The sequence below is a fragment of the Meriones unguiculatus genome, chromosome 7 (assembly GCF_030254825.1).
Source record: "Meriones unguiculatus strain TT.TT164.6M chromosome 7, Bangor_MerUng_6.1, whole genome shotgun sequence".
Taxonomy (NCBI): Eukaryota; Metazoa; Chordata; class Mammalia; order Rodentia; family Muridae; genus Meriones; species Meriones unguiculatus.
Window position 1 is genome coordinate 122,204,098 of NC_083355.1, and position 17,425 is coordinate 122,221,522.

Here is a 17,425-nt window from a genome sequence, read left to right on the forward strand (position 1 = left end):
AATGGTAGAAACAAATTGATAGGAAAATAGATATGTGAATGGCTAGATAAATAGACATATAGATGATAGATAGACAGACAGGTGGCAATAAGACAAATGTATTAAGCGTATGTGTATACATGCATTATGGTATCATTATTTCAAAGTGAGTAAATAAAACTAGCTGGGCATAAATAAAATATGGTAAACAATACTTGATATTCCCAAAGAAGGAAATAGTAGTAATCCAGGAAAAGGTTTTTCGTTTAAAATTGTTTGTATCAATGAGGACTACTTTTTGGTTAGTAAAAAGGATATATAAAACATTCCTGAGAATCTGTTTCCTTCTGTAGGTGTGCTTGTGTATGTGCATGCGTGTGTGTGCATACGATTCACATGTGTGTATCAAGTTGTGTGAGAAGGTGGAGTTTTTTGACATCTTTGTATTCCTGTGAAGTAGTACTTGGCTAAGAAATGCTTGACTCTCCCCCTGCACTATCTGGACTCACACCCTAGATCTGCAACTTAGTGTGTCTGGAAACAGTGGTGTAAGGTTGGCTCTGAGAAAACACATAGTTTATCTACCAAGTGCTAGCAGAACAACAGCTGACACTATTACTTATACTTAACACTAATTCTAATATCCATGAGTCATCTCTTTGAATGGTTACTAAAAATACTGTGGGAAGATTTTATGGTTAATATTAACAAAATAATAAAAGCAAGAAAATTATGTATTAAATGAATTATGGATATTTTTACTTCTTTAATAAATACCAAGTTTCATTATCTAGCAGCCTCTAGGTGAATAGTGGGCATGAGATGGAGAATAGAATAAATGAAGCCTTTCCCCTTACAGCACTTACATTGTAATGGAGTTTATATTTGAATTGTTGAATGGTTGCATTAATGGTTCTGTGAATGCTGAGGAATATGAACCTAACCTTTATTCTGGAGTGGCTTTCTCTTTGCCAAATCAGTAAGAAAAGCTACCTCTGAATATGCTCATTGTTTTGAATTCTGTGTTCTTAGTGGCCTTGAAAGATGATTGCAAGTTATATATTCATTGATCATGCTAAAGTTTGAAGCCTTATTTTATAAATCAGATCCAATTTTAGTGACATAAGAGTTTTTAATAAAGCTAGGCGGGATGCCTCACATCAACATAACATAAATATTAACCAGGCTAAAATATTCAAGGATATTTTTCCACAAAAAAAGCTTTCTTATTTTTGATATTCAGATATATATGTTTATTGGCAAACTTGCAATGTATTTTTAAAATAATAAAATGTAATGTCAATATAAGATCTAATGTGCTCAGCAAAAAATTGCCAATTTCTTATTATTTTTTCAAGAATCTCCATACATACGCATATACATATAATTTTATGGAAATGAGACCATAGAATAAAAGAAATACTAGCTATAGACATACTTCCTGTCTTTTCTACAAATGCTTAATTATGATCGCCTTTACTTCTATACGTTATATTTTAAAAATAGGATTTCTTTTTTTTAATTTTTATTTTTTTATATTTATCACAGGTTATTTTTTCATTATTTTTTTATTATTATTATTTTATCAGTTACATTTTATTAACTCTGTATCCCAGCTGTGTCCCAATCCCTCATTCCCTCCCAGTCCCTCCCTCCCTCCCTCATCTCCACCGTGCCCCTTTTCAAGTTATCACAGGTTATTTACTTTGTATCCCAGCCATAGCCCCCTCCCTCATTCCCTCCCAACCCCACCCTCCCTCCCTCATCTCCTCCCTGTTCCTTTCCAAATCCACTGCTGAGTGAGGTCCTCCTCCCCTTTCATCTGACCCTAGCTTATCAGGTATCTTCAGGATTGGCTGCCATGTCCTCCTCTGTGACCTAGCAAGGCTGTTCCTCCCTCGGGGGTGGGGGGAAGGTAACCGAGCCAGTCATTGAGTTCATGTAAGAAATAGTTCCTGTTCCCTTTACTAGGGAAACCCACTTGGATACTGAGCTACCATGAGCTACATCCAAGTAGGGGTTCTAGGTTATATCCATACATGGTCCTTGGTTGGAGAAACAGTCTCATAGAGGACCCCCATGCCCTGATATATTTCGTCCTTGTGGAGTTCCTGTCCTCTCCCGGTCATATTACCTTCCCTTTTTATCATATGATTCCCTGCATTCTGCTGAAGGTTTGGTTATGAGTCTCAGCATCTGCTTTGATATCCTGCTGGGTAGAGTCTTTCAGAGGCCCTCTGTGGTAGGCTTCTGTCCTGTTATTTGTTTTCTCCTACTTCCAATGTCCATCCCATTTGTCTTTCAAAGTGAGAATTGATCATCTTACCCCGGGTTCCCTTTCTTGTTTATCTTCTTTAGGTGCAGATATAAAAACAGGATTTCTAGGCCAACACACACACATAGATCTGATACTTACTGACACTAGTGCTATTCTTGGTGCTTGTTGGTCCTAGTAGCTGAAAGGCCATTGCTGCTTTGCATGAGTTTTCATGCCTTCTTGGTGCTAGCAGTTCCTGACATGTTCAGGCTTGTAACTGTTTGAAACAATTTATTGGTACTATGTCATTTAATTTTATTGTAGACTTACATTTTCCTGATTTAATTTATTTTGAGTTTTTGTTAATAGATTTTGGGGATAAATTCATTGTACCTTCTAAATAGAACAGCTTTTGTTTTTTTCAAATTCTTAGACATTTCTATAATTATATCTACTGATGTCTTCTTTTTGCTCCCTGACTTCTACAGCTGGAGTGTTAGATGATATGGAACTTCTCATTCAACCTTTTAGGTAACCCTTGCACATTTCCTGTCTTTTTGTATCTTTGTTCACAAATGGTTTCTTGGGTTGTATCTAAGCAGTAACACTCTGTCTATTAAATTTAAGTTTGCTGCCCTTAAGGCTTTTCAGTAGATTTATATGAGGCTTCTTAGATTATCTAGTTCATTTTGATGGACTTATTTACTTCATAATACCTTCACTGTCCCATTTATTATTTTAGAAAACAAGTTAGGCTTATATATTTTATATCATGTATATCTTATTCTATTATTTTTGTGCACCTGATAGATAAGATCTTTTAGTATATAATTTTTGTTTTATTCTTTTTTAACTGTGTTTTTATTTTATATGTATGAGTGCATCTATGTACATGCACCAAATGTGTGCTTGGTGGTAGTGGAGGCCAGAAGAGAAGACCAGATACCCTGGAACTGGAGTTACAAACTGCTGTAAGCTGACATGTTGGTGCTAGGAACTGAACCAGTGTCCTCTGAAAGTGGCAGGTGAACTTAACTGCTGAGTCATATTTCTATTCCCTTTGTAATACTAACTTTAAAAGCCTATATTACATATACATGTGCTGTCTTAAGTTTCTAAGTATATAAATAAATACATGCCTGTAAATATTTTCTCTTTCCCCTATGTTTGTAGCAACATTTCAGGATTCCTGCTTGGCTGTATTTATCACTAACTTTAAAACAATGTTGACTGTTACTGGAAATCGTACATCCCTGCCTTGTTTCTTAGGGTTTTCCTACTGAATACCATGTATGTGATTATTCCAATATTAAAATGCTGCAAGATAATAAATCTGGTGGTTAAATATCTAAACTTTATCACAAATACAACTTTTTAATAAATGAAATAAGATTCACTCTTGTAATCTAATAAACATTTTTAAGAAGTTATATGTGCAGGACATAATTTGTTATTAGGTATGGCTAACTTTATGCCCATGATATGGGTAAGAAAGTCTAAAAGGTCCCATTTGAGCTAGATGAAGAAAGTGCTGAGTCTGAAGAGGTTCCTGAGTGGCTAAGGACACTTGCTGCTCTTTCAGAAGACTAGAATTTTGTTCCTACTCTGCTGGTTCATGACCACCTGAAACTATAGTTCCAGAGAATCCAATCTCTTCTGCAGGCATATGGTATACACAAAACAAACATATAAATAAAAATAAAAGTCAGTCTTTTAAAAAGAAGAAACTGTGTTATGGGAATACTACAGCACAGTTTGGGGAACCAGGTTACAGGGGGTGGCTGGTGGGTCTCTGTGTCACAGTTGTTTTCAGCAATCACAGAAACATGGTGACTTAAGACAATACATGTTCATATTCTTGCAGTTTGAGATTCCAGAGTTCTAAAATGCTTTCAGGGGTTGAAAGGTGATGAAAGGGTCACAGTGTGCCAATAACCTCTCGATAAAAGATTTTCCTTGCCATTTCCAGCTTTGAGAGGTCACTGTGTTTATAGTCAATCAGGCAGGAAAGTGTCTCAAACTCTGGCTACTCTTCCATTGTTAATATCTGTTTTCCTCTTCTGTGGTCAAATCAAATCCCAATTACATTTGGGATCGCATTCCCATAAAAACTTCGACTCAAAATGTATCCTGCCTACAAGAAGTGCAGAGATAAAGACGGAGTAGAGATTGAGGGAATGTCCAACCAATGCTTGGCCCAACTTGAGACCCACACCATGGGAGTGAGCCAACTCCTCACACTATTAATGATATTCTTGCAGACAAGAGACAAGCATAGCTCTTCTTTGAAAAGCTCTACCCAACAGTGGATTGAAACAGATGCTGGGACTCACAGCCAAACATTGGGTGGAGCACAGGGAATTTTGTGGGAGAATGAGGGAAGAATGAAGGACCCAGAGGCCACAGGATCTCCACAAAAAGACCAACAAAACCAAGTAACCTGGACCCAGGGCCCTTACAGAGCACCAAGGACCATGCATGGACTCTACCTAGGCCCCTTACACATAAGTAGATGATGCGTAGCTTGGCCAAATGTGAGCCCCTGGAAAGGGGCAAGGGGGCTGTCTCTGGCATGGACTCTTTGCCTGCTTTTCAATTGCTTCCAACTGGCAGAACTGCCTTGCCAAGCCTCAGAGGAAGAACAGTAAGTCCTGATGTGACTTGATGTGCTGGTCTGAGTTGGTAGAGGGGAGTCTCCTCTTACCTGAGAAGTAGGGAAGGAGGAATAGGAGAAAGTGAGAAGGAGGATAGGAATTGAAGGGAGAAGGGGGGGGAACCTATGGTCAGGATGTAAAGTGAATAAATTAATTCAAAAAATAAACAATGCTTTAAAAAAAAAGAGCACCAGAGAAATAGACAATTTTCTTTTCCCAAGGTCCTTAACTTAAACTCATTTGCCAGTCCCCACTTCTATCATGTAAAGCCAAATCTCCAAACCCCATTAATTGTGCCTTGTGTCTTTTGAGACATCATTTAGATTATCTTGGTCATTAGGAGCTTAGTTTATCATAGCTGAAAATTATGTTGTCATTAAGAAAATTAAGAAAAGTGGGCTATTTCATTTTGGAACCAAAATAAGGCTCATAAACAACCAAAAAAAAAAAAAAAGAGTCATATTAGTGCATAGTAGTCTTCATAGGTCAGGAGGAAATTAAGATTTGTTAGCTATGGAATAAGTCACCTGATTCTGTAAGTCACTGGTTCTAACCAGGCCTTAAGATCTAGTGAGGCTGGAGAGATGGTTTTGAACATTGGCTGCTCTTCGACAGGATCCAGGTTCAAGTCCTAGCATTCACATGGTGGCTCACAGCCATCTGTAACTACTATTCCATGAAATTCAATTCCCTCTTCTGGGTTCCTCAGTAACCACTCAACACATCCATCCATCCAAACAAACAAACAATCAAACAAACTTAAGAGTAAAAGATCTAGGGTTCTTCACTTTCTGTTAGACATCAGGACCCTGCATATTGCTAAAGTCAAGGGCATAATATGAAAAGTTGAGTAATTCATTAGCTAATCATTGAAACCCAGCTACCTCTGTTCAGCTGTCTTTAAAATTGTTGTAAACAGATTGTTATACTTGAGCTAGGAGAAATGGTAAATAGACTGTACAGACTTTGCTGGAGTAACTAGAAAACAGCAGACATTGACTAATTTCCACAAAGCCCAGTTAAACACTGTCCAATAAAGCCAGACAGTGAACAAGACTCACATAGTCTTGTGTATCTGAAAACACTGAATTTTTATTTGCTTTCTCTTAAGCCTGAATGAAAAGTGTTCCACAGCTAGGCTTATAAAGGAAGCTTCTATCATTAAGGATAAATACCATAGTAAACAAAACCAAGGAAATGGATTCAGCAAAGCAAAAATAACTTCTTAAACATTTAAAAGATATTTTTATATCTTTGACGATATGATACTAACTGTACTCATAAAACTAAAACATTAATATAATGTTTTTAGTATCAGGAAAGAACAAAAGACTTTGAAGTAAAATTGTGGTAGTTAAAACTAAGGCAGACCTTCCACCTTCCCGATGGTGAGTGCTCTCTGTCACGAACAACTCTACATTTGGCTAAGGCCGAGGATCTGGCTTGCTTCCATGTATGTGGACCTATCTGCATTGCCCCCGTGGCACGCCAGGGTTGGCTACCCAGAGGCTATTTAAGCTGTGGGCTGGCTTTCCCCGGGGTCCGAGGATTGTTCAATGTTCCTGAATAAACTACATTGAAAAAAAAATTTCCTCTATAGTTCTCCAATAAATTCACATTGTTTCGAGATTAAAAAAAAAAAAAAAAAAAAAAAAAAAAAAAAAAAAAAAAAAAAAAACAACTAAGGCAGAAAAAAAATTTGTTGGTAAAGTTGAAGAAATCTGAGAAAGAATCAGGAATAAGCAATATAATTATTCTGGGACCGTAACAGTGAACATTTAAAACTGCAGGGGAAGGATTAGTAAAGATCAATGAGAAAATTATCAGATACTGAAAAAAAAAAGTCTCCAAGCTGAAGGGTATGAACTTTCTTCCAGGGAGGGCTTTCCAAGTGATCAGAACAATGGTGCGGGTCCCACACAGAGGTGTGTCCTAGTGAGTTGCTAGGCACTAGTCACAGAAGATGTAGAAGCTTCTCGTGAAAATAAAAGTAGTAGGTTCATATTCAAAATTACACCAAGTTTAGCAATATGGATGTTAGAAGCTAAATATAGCAGAACTATCCTTTTTAGAGTTCTCAGGGAAAGTGGTTTCTAACTCATCAGTAGAACTATGCCTTAGCAGCTTTACTGTGTCCTAAGCTCTCAAGATCTAATTCAGTTGACAATCAAGATTAATCATGGGGAAACTGGAGTCTCAGCTAAACTATCAAATCACACAGAATAATTTAAATCAGAACTAACACATTTTCAACAACTTTGCTATTCATGCATTCTGTCAGGATGCTAGCAGAAAAATGTAATTAACTGAAATGAAGATTTCAGCCAATGAAATAAAAACAGGAGACAAGCAATAAAAAAACATGTATTTGAAAAAATTCACATAAAGCAGAGCATGGTGGTGTACAACTGTAGTCCCAGCACTCACGGAGTCAGAGGCAGAGGCAGGCAGATCTCTGTGAGTTTGAGGCCAGCCTGGTCTACAAAGTGAGTCCAGGACAACCAAGGCTACCCAGAGAAACTGTCTCAAAAACACCAAAGCAAACAATCAAAAATTCACATAAAAGAAACAGTGAGTTCTCAGAAATATAAAAATAAAAGTTTGTTGCAGCTTTACCTCAGCTGGAAGTGATGTCATCATCCAGGGGCTATAACAGTGACTGAAAACAATTTGTCACCATAAATGAGTCCTAAAGAAGAGTACTACTGTCACCTAGTGGGTAGAGGCCAGGGACATTTCTAAGCAGGCTGCAATATACAGCATAGCCCTTCCGATGAATGAATGAATGTCTAGCCTTAAGGGCCAACAAGGAAGTGAACAAGCCTGATATGGAATGAATAAGTAGACAGCAGGGTCAAGCCAGTGCCACTGCAGGGAGAAGAAGGAAGATTGGGATATTACAAAGTGGTCAAGTTGAAACTGCTGACTTACTAAACCCAAGCATCAGGAAGTTATCTTTCCTCAGGACGTAGGCAGCACAGTCAGAGAGCCATGCAGAAGGCACTTGTGGGCATGAGTCTTATCCTTAATTGTGACTGATGCATTGCTAATATTTTGGATAATGAAAACACTTCTGGTGGCTACACACTACCTTGTTCCCTGTCAAATGCCCCACTATAGAGACTGGATTTCATACACTTTGATTTGATTTCCCATCCCTTGAAAACTCCGTGTCCCCATAAATTTCTCTATCACTATCTTCTCAAAAAAAAATCATCACTATTTCTAATACCAAGCCCCAAAGTCAGTCAAGTAGGACTCAATTAAAAGCAAATTAAGTGCCTCCCAAACAGCAATTCATTATTACTCAGTACGGAATAATATATACTCCCCAGGTAAATAACTTGTGTGTGCAACATGAACATCCCTCAAACTACTCAGTAGCTAAAGCATGTATAAATTTATTGCTCACTCAGGTAAATGTCTCTGGCAGGTGCATGTCTTTTCAATTGATCTTCAGCATCTTTACTTTTATAGTTCTACCCTTGTTTCGAATGTTAATTTGTTCATAAACATAACCTGGGTGGCTGTGGAAACACTAAAAATATCAAGAAGAGTTTTATGGTTGGGTACAAAGCATAAATCATTTTAACTCACCTTACATTTCCTAAAACTCAGACATTTGTTCTTAAGTATCTGCAAAGAAACCAGGGAAATATTTACTTTCCCCATGAGAAAGAGGAAAGGGCTGGCAACACTGTGGCATTCTAAACACTTTACTAACAACATTCTGAAACAAAGATACCAAAGTAAATAAATAGAGATAGATGATAGGTAGATGATAGATAGATAGATAGATAGATAGATAGATAGATAGATAGATAGATGATAGATAGAGATCTAACAGATAGATGATAGATAGATAGATAGAGATCTAACAGATAGATAGATGATAGATAGATAGATAGACAGATAGAGATCTAACAGGCATACATGGTGCATGTACATTCATGCAAACAAAACATTCATCCACATAAAGCAAAAGCAAGTAAATCTAAAAAAATAAAAATAAAATATTTATTTTATATTTTGAGATAAGGTCTCATTATATAGCTCTAGCTAGCCTGTAACTTGATAGATAGACCAGGCTAGTCTCAAACAAAGAAGTCAGCTTGCCTCTGCCTCCCAAGGAGTTAAAGTGTTCACCACCATGCATAGCTCAAGTTTTTGTTGTTGTTGTTGTTTTCTTAAAGCATATTATGAACTTGTTCTATGACCAGCCAATGTTCTCTAGCCTCTCAAAGAGCTGAGATAACAAGCTTGCACCACTGGGTATAACTTTAAACCCTTCATCTAAAACAGTTAGTTGTTTTTAGCAGATTGTGGGTGTAACTCAGCTTATCTTTACTGAAAACAAAATTCTCTTTTGAAAGCTTTCTCTGCTGGAACCACAGCTAGAAAAAGTGGTTCCTCTTGGCAGAAAAGGATAAAGAAAACTAGGATTTGCTGAGTGTCTGACAGAGGTGAATTCCATATGTATATTTTCTCTTTCACAAAGCCTAACAAGTGTCTCACCCAGGAGGAGCTCATACTTACTGTAGGAGCAAATACAAGATTTCCCAGAGTGATATGAATACCTTTATCCACAGAAACTTTGATGGAAAGAGAAAATATCTCTTAGGCTTATAATTCCATAAACATAGTTTAACATTAGATTTTTATTAGGCAAGGAAGTATCTGATAGCTTATTTCAGACAGAATTCTAGAAGAGAAGTGTTTTAACATGCCTGAAGGGAGAAGGAAAGGCATTTGTAGTAGTGGCAAGGAATGAGTTCTCAAATGGAGAGGGTCTGAGTCCCAGAACCAGCTCTACAACTTTCATATTCTATAAATAGGCCAGTGCTTTAATCTATAAGAGGATGGTGATAACTCTTCATTAGGAAGAGTTGAAAGCTAAATGGCATAATTGCATTAACATAAATTATGCATTGCCTGGCTCCTAATGTTTGATAAATACTACAGACTATCATTCTTTTTTTCTAGCCTGAGAAACAGTTCACAGTGTAATTTCTTACTATTAGATAAGCACAAAAGAAAAGAAAGCTTTTCATCAATCCCCATTCATCAGAAAGCAACTGGTTGCTAAGGTACAGTATCTGTAAAGAACCTAAAGAATTATAGTGACTGATTTCAGTACCCTTCAGAAACACAGCTGTAACTATCAAAAGGAAATGGGGACATAATACAACATTCCTCTTTCCATATCAGGATTTACTGGGTAGAATTTTATAATTTTTCACATATACAGTACTTTAGTATACACCCTTTTATTTTACAGTCACCAAATCCTCTCAGAAAATTAAAACAATCTGCAACTATCAGAAATCAAAAAGTACCATCTAGATTAATCAGATGAATGGAAGTCTACATTGTCCACCTACTCATGCTGGCTGGGCTCTGTCCCTTCCTTCCTCTCCAGTTGAAATTAGAACTTGTTTGCTCTATCCTGGCACATGCATCTTTGAAGGCTGTGAGGACACTACTCCACCAATACAGCTGTGACTGCTTTGCTTAATTATCAATTTAATTAGGCCCAAAGTCACTTTGATTTGTAAAAAGTTGTTTAACTTTTATGTGTGTGGGCCCAGAGTTTCCTAGGGCCTGGAACAGACAGAAAAGGAGTATCTGTGGCATGAGTAGATAGATAATTACTTTATTTCTACCAGAAAGTTTTCTTTCCTTCACTTTTTTTTAATTAATATACTTCATTTATTTAATAAACAACAAAATACTCTAAATCAGTATTTCTATTTTGCCTGTGTATTATTTGGAAATACAAACAAGGCATAAATTTACTTAAATCACAATTCAAACCACAAGTCAATATTTTGCTAGAAAACAAGTTGAAAGTTAAAACTTCTTCAAAAAACATCTCCTTTTGTTTGAATTAATGCACAGGCCATGAGAATTTGACATCTTGGTCCATCTGGTCAGACATAAATGTCTTTATAATACTTTAGAAAGTTACTTTTGAATTTCCGTTTAACTCTGCTGTGTAATAAGAGTGGCACCAAGCATTGTGTTGTCTGTATCATGTTCCCAATCCCCAGAGGTAGTTCTTCTTTTGAAGCATTTGAAAACTTAAAAATAGATTCTTAAAAAAATCCCATTATCCCATTCCAGGGCCTTTACCAAAGATTGGAAGCTGCAAGAGTCTAGTCTCAGAGGTCATTTATTCCTATGTGTGCATGTGGAAGTCTCTGAGGAGACAACAGAGCACAGTCAATGGGCAGAGGAACCAGGCCTCCCTCCCAGGGGGAAATGGCTTACTGTTCTCAAGCTGCTGTGCTAAGCTGAGAAGCACTGTAGAGTCACCACTGAAGAAACACAGAAGCGTGTCCTTTTCTGTTTCTACTCCATGCTCAGCACATGTGAAATCTGCTTTTCAGAATGTGGAGGAAAGTAGGATGGGAAGAGAAACTAAACTGGGGAGAAGTAGAAAGGAGGTGGGAGTGGAAGAGAAGGAAGTGCTCCCTCCATCTTTCTCAGAATCCCAAGGCTTTCTTTCCATTTTTGTGCAAGCCAGAGAGATAACCACTTTTAGAGAGATCAGTTAAACAGATCAATCTCTCACATCATGTGAAAGGTCTTCATACAAAAAAGTGCAATTGACTCAGATCTACCACCAGAGTCATGGATGTCCCAGCTGTCACTTTGGGTGAATATTTTCTTCATGCAGAAATTTCACTTTTGCAGAGAGAAAAGGGGTTTCCCAGAGACAATCTTTGGTCTATTTTATCCTACAAACATTTTAAATGAAAAGCAGTCCTTGTGTTGAGGGACACTGGCCTGTTACAGGAAAAAAAAAAAAAAAAGACACACAAAAGTTCTGACAAATGCATTTCCTGTCACATAGTTGTTACTACATGAGGCTGTCTTCCCAAATGAAATTTTCCACCCATTCTGCTACACTGGAGCTTAAACTGTAGTAAAGAAGTCTGTTTGGCAAAGGATGTCACTATGACTATTAATAATAAAACTATTTTGTAACCAAATCACTCTGCACTGAACAGTAGCAGGGACCTAGTAAATTTTGCTTTGGTTGCTTCTGTTTGTTTGTTGTTTGTTTTTGGAGTTGTGATTAGAGTAATTAGGGTACTGGCCACAGTCAAGTACCTGGTTCTTTGACTTTGTATGTCATGCCAGTAATTATCCATTTGACAGCACTGGGCTTTAATGAGTTCATATTAAATGGAAATATTTTTTTTTGTTTCAAGAGGTTGTGAAGCATGTCAGTAGATAAGACTCGCCATGCTTTTAGAGGAAATATGATGTATACTTAAAGTGTTCAGAAACACTATATTTTCTGGCCCTCCTCTCTGGGAGGAAGACCTCTCAGGGAACAAATGACTGGAATTATTGGTCATTTATAATAGGCCACTTAGCAGTCTCTAACATTTTCTTCTGGGTTTTACTATTGTGCAGCTCCAGTAGGAGGAAATAATATAGTGCTTAAGCTTTTATGATAACATTTTTATACAGTTCTGGCCAAATATCTGAAGCAATAAGAAGATCCTGAGAGATGACATGATACTGGTTTTCAAACGTGTGCCTCTCATTGTTCTCTCCCCCCACACACATAGTGAACTCAATGTATGGCTGAAAATGAGTTTGAACTTTTGATCATCCCACCTGTAATTTCTGAGTGCTGAATTTCAGGTGTGCACTACCATCCCAGTTATGTTGTGCTGGGGATGGAAACTAAAGCTTCCTGTGTGCTACAGAAACATGCTATCATCTGAGCTACATCCTCAGAAAGGTGTATTTTCTTTTATTTTTGAAGACACATTTTGTGAGTATTTGTGAGTGGAGGCCAGATCCTATCTCAAAGCTCACTGATTTGATAAGCTGGCCTGTGAGCTCTTGGCATAATTTGCTCTCTATTCTTCGTTCCTCAAGTTCTGAGATTATGGCAAGCACTGCTATGCCTGGCTATTTTCTTGCATGGGTGTTAAGCATCCAAACTTAGACCCTTAAGTCTGCTCATCTAACACTTTACCGAGTGTTTACTGAGCCATCTCTCCAGCTCCTAATATTCATTTCTTAATTAAGCCATTATAACACACCAGACTAAAACTTGAGAAGCTAGTGTGGTGTTTAGAATTCATACATCATTTCAGTTTTTTTGTTGTTGTTGTTTTGTTTTTTTTTTTCAGTTGTTGTTGTTGTTGTTTAATTTAGGAGGTTACTCAGGGATCATTTTCCCTAAAGCAAGTCAATTAAGGGCTCAAGTGATAAAGACACCAGCTTAGGAGCAAATATTGATGAGTAGAAACCTAAATGATTTAACTTTAAAAAACAAACAAACAAGGTATCATTATACAAGTTGTTTTCCTATATTTAGCTATGTTATAGCTGTCTATGTCACTGAAAAAATACAAGGATAAATAGTGATAATATAAATATTTTGAAAGCTTAAAATAGTACCATCACTATGCATCAGGGCCTTCAACACACCCCAGGACCAGGACACTGAGAAGCAAACCTCTAACCTAAGCACCTCTAGCTGAAAGTCCCTGATTAGGTATAAGGCCTGGATCCATAACCTTTTGGTTTTCAGAGTTTGAAGCTATAAGCCTCTGAGTCAGATAGACCAGCCCTTAAGCCTTCAGTACACAGAGGCCAAGAACTACCAATCCTAGAGCACCCTGTATCCTCACAAGTTCTGCACAGTAGAATGAAAGATCCCATTCAGCTCACTGGCAGCAATTGTGTTACTCAACTGTACTTTTCTGTGGCTATGATAAGATATCCTGGTGAAAACAACCTAAGAAAGTATTTATTTTGGCTTATGGTTCCAGAGGAATAAAGTTGCATGGGAAAGCACAATGGCAGGAACAGGAATTTGGTTGATCACATTTTCATCCGTACACAGGAAGCAAAGAGAACAGGAAGTGGGACTGGGCTATAAAACATCAAAGCTCGCCCCCCAGTGATAGAATTCCTCCAAAAAAAAGCTCTCAAAGTTTCCATAACCTTCTCAAAAAGCACCAACAATTGGGGAATAAGTATTTACATACATAAAGCAATTGGAGAAATTTCTTATTCACGCCACTACGTGAGCCACTAATGTGTTAAAAATAGGCACAATATACCTTTGAGGTCCTCATTGTTACTTTTTCACAGGATTTCATTAACGGTGATCATAGTTCCATAATTTTCCTGATTCTCCATGCTTACTTTATCCATATAGACTTTAAAATCCACAGGTCAAGCTTGAGAAAAGCCACTGGTATTTGATGGGAATTGTGTGATCCTGTGAAATACTGTTCAAGAAACAGAATGATGTGTGGCCAAGCTTTTTGACTACTTTATTAGGTTCCTTTTTCTACCTCCCTTCACTACCCTTATCCCTTCCAACCCTCCAATAACAGTTGAGAGAGAAGGAAAGAAGGTAATAGGGATAGGGTACATGGATACCATCAGACTACTTTCTGCTGATTAGAGGCATCATTTTTCTGGAGAAAAATTGATCTTTATTGTCAGGGTATTTCCAACCAGCTATCAGCAATCCAGTAAACAACAAATAGCAATGGCAGCAGGAGCAGCAGCAGGAGCAGCAGCAGGGGCAGCAGCAAGGGCAACAACTGCCCAAATCCTCTCAGGGCTCTTAACATTTTATATCCTCTTAGGAGTGCCCAGAATTCCAAATGTAAACTATCATCAGCTGGCAAAATCATGCCCTGCCAGAGCATGAGATGAATTTTAGTCAGCTGCTGTGGACAACCTGAAGCATCCCCATATTCCACACCTGGGATTAGAACAAAAACAAATTCATACAACATTTCTGTGATTTTAAAGACCCCAAAATTATCACTACAGTGACGGTTTTCCATTAGTTCAAATTTTCTTATGCATCTTGCAAGAACATTTCATTATTTTTCATTTATGGGTTCTGTTAATTAGGTAACTATAGTTTAATTTATTTAAATCAAATTAATTTAAGTAATTATTTAATTAATTAAATAAGTATTTAATAGTTTAATTTCTATTATATTATGTAATATCTTATCTTCCCAATATATGGAGTCTGTTCTTGTATGCTCTTAGGTTCTTTTATTCTTTTAAACTTTGTATTATGCCATATATATTCTGTTGCAGTTTTTAAAGAAGGACAGTTTTCTATAAGATAAAGAATGATGTCAAGAAGTTCAAATCTCCACAATCTACAATGTATTACCTTATATGGCAAGAGACACCTTGGGTAGTGTAAAGGAAATATCTTGTGTATTGTATGGATGCGTTGCCTGTGAATTTTAAAACCTATTGCCTATAGGAAAGGGTACAATACAAGGTGAGACATCAGGCAGGCAGAAAGGATTCTAAGAAAGAGCCAGCTGTGTGGAAAGAGTCACCTGGGAAGATGAGGACATGCACATGATACCCTACTAGAGGTAACCAGCCACATGGCAGAATGTAGATTAGTCTAAATGGGTTATTAAGTTATGAGCTTGTCAGAGAGCAGCTTAGCTATATGGCCTCGGTATCTGTAAATATATTTTGGGTTTCATGAGTCACTATTCTGGGACCTTGGGGCCAGGAGGAAATAACATGCACCTTACCACAGATGGCATCCACCATCAGGCACATAATCCCAGATGAGGATACAAAATTCAGACAGGAATTCTGGACATAGGGGCCAGACCAGAAAGCCAGGCAAGACCCCTTTAAGAACTAACGCTGCAGTGGCTGAACACTCCACTAGAGGCTAATAAGCAGCTGGTGAAACTGAGACCTGGAGCCTGAAGCAATCTGATAGCTGGTCTCTTTAGAAGAGATCGGAAGCAGACTGGAACCTCAGGTATGTCCTACAGGCAAAAGGCTTCCCAGAGCAAAGCAGTCCTGGGACAGGTGGGGCAGAGCCTCAGAGCACAGCAGCTTTGGCTTCTCCTAGCACGGAACAGATCCAGAAAAGGGTCAGAGAGAACTAGGTGGCCCATGAAGAAACTGCAGCCCAATTCGAGTCCATGGTAGAAAAATCTACAGCTGCCTCTGGGCAGGGAGGGCCAGCCAATACAAGGGAGCACAGCCTGAAACCTACACTAGCTGAACGGCTGGGACAACACTAAAGGCAGCCTGAGTTACAAACTGAGAAGCCCAAGTGTCTGCACTGGTAAGAGACTGAGTTTGGAAAGCGATAAAAGAAGGAAACCTGGGTCTAAAATGTTATAAGAAGAAGTGTTTGGTTTGAATTTAAGAAAGTAAAGTTCTTAAAGAGAGGTTTTGAGATTAAAAAAGAAAAGTATTTTCTATGTAAAAAATGAAGGAAGACACAATGACAATGCACTTGATTTTATTTGAATTTGTTTCTCTTATCATACAAATAATTTTTTCAGTAATGATTATTACTAAAAAGATTATAAAGGAACAGGTTAGCTTTACATGTTTCTTTATAAATTCTATACCCGATGTTAAACTAAATTCTCCCAGCACTTTTACAGAAGGCAGGAGGAGGAGCGGATGAATTGAGACAAGACCCCACCCCACCCTGTTGCAAAGGAATGCAAGACCCCACTGTGGAGGAGTGTCCAGATATGCATTACGAGAGAATGTTGCTTAGTAACCGGTCCAGACATCACAGTTCCCCAACTCAGATAGGGGCAGGACCAGATGGACTTGGCACCTAAAATGAACCAATCACTTTAAAAGTCAACTACCCAATCCAATGTCGCCAAGCTTGCAACCTCCGCCACCTGCTCCTTCCTTTAAAAACCTCATATTCCTGTTTCTCCTGGCTGTTCCTCGCTGTTATTTTTTTTTGGGGGGGGGGAAGCCCCATCATAAGATGGCTGAATTAAACCTCTTGCTATTGCATCGATGATTGGTCTCCTGAGTTCTCTTCATCCCCCTCAGGAAGTTAGGGTCCCCCAGGATCCCCCCTTTGGGCCTAGCAGTTTTGTATATCCTCTTTGGGAGTGATCAGAATTGGACAGACTTGTAAAATTAGATGGTAGATTAAGAGCCATAGAACAGATGCTGAAAAAAAATCTTTAAATCAAAATAGGAAACCTTCAGATGAATACAATCTGGAACTTACAGTACTGTCAAAAGAGGTAGTTCCAGATAAGACAAAATTACAGTCTTGAGAAATTAGAGTTGCAGCCCATAAAGATGCAATATATTGAATTAAGAATCTGGATTGTACTTATTGATGCTACACTACAGCACTATCATACATTGAACTATATGTATCATTTTGTAGAGTATGGAGAATTAAGATATGTACACATGTTGATGCATCATGCTATTGATGCATATTCAGAATTCCAATTGTCTTTTGCTTTGAATTCTGAAAAGGATGATTCTGAGGTTACACATTTATTAGAAATGGTGATTGTCTTGGAGGTGCCTTTTACAGACTGGGGACTCTCCAGGTAGCCAGCTGTCTGTCAATTCTATAAAAGCTACTTGCCTATACTTTCTGTATACTCAGGTGATGTTTGTTCCTTCTCAAATAGCCTATGGGGTTGAAGACTAGATAGTTATAATCTTACTATAAAGCTTAAATTGTCTAAGATTAAAGAAGATGTTTTAA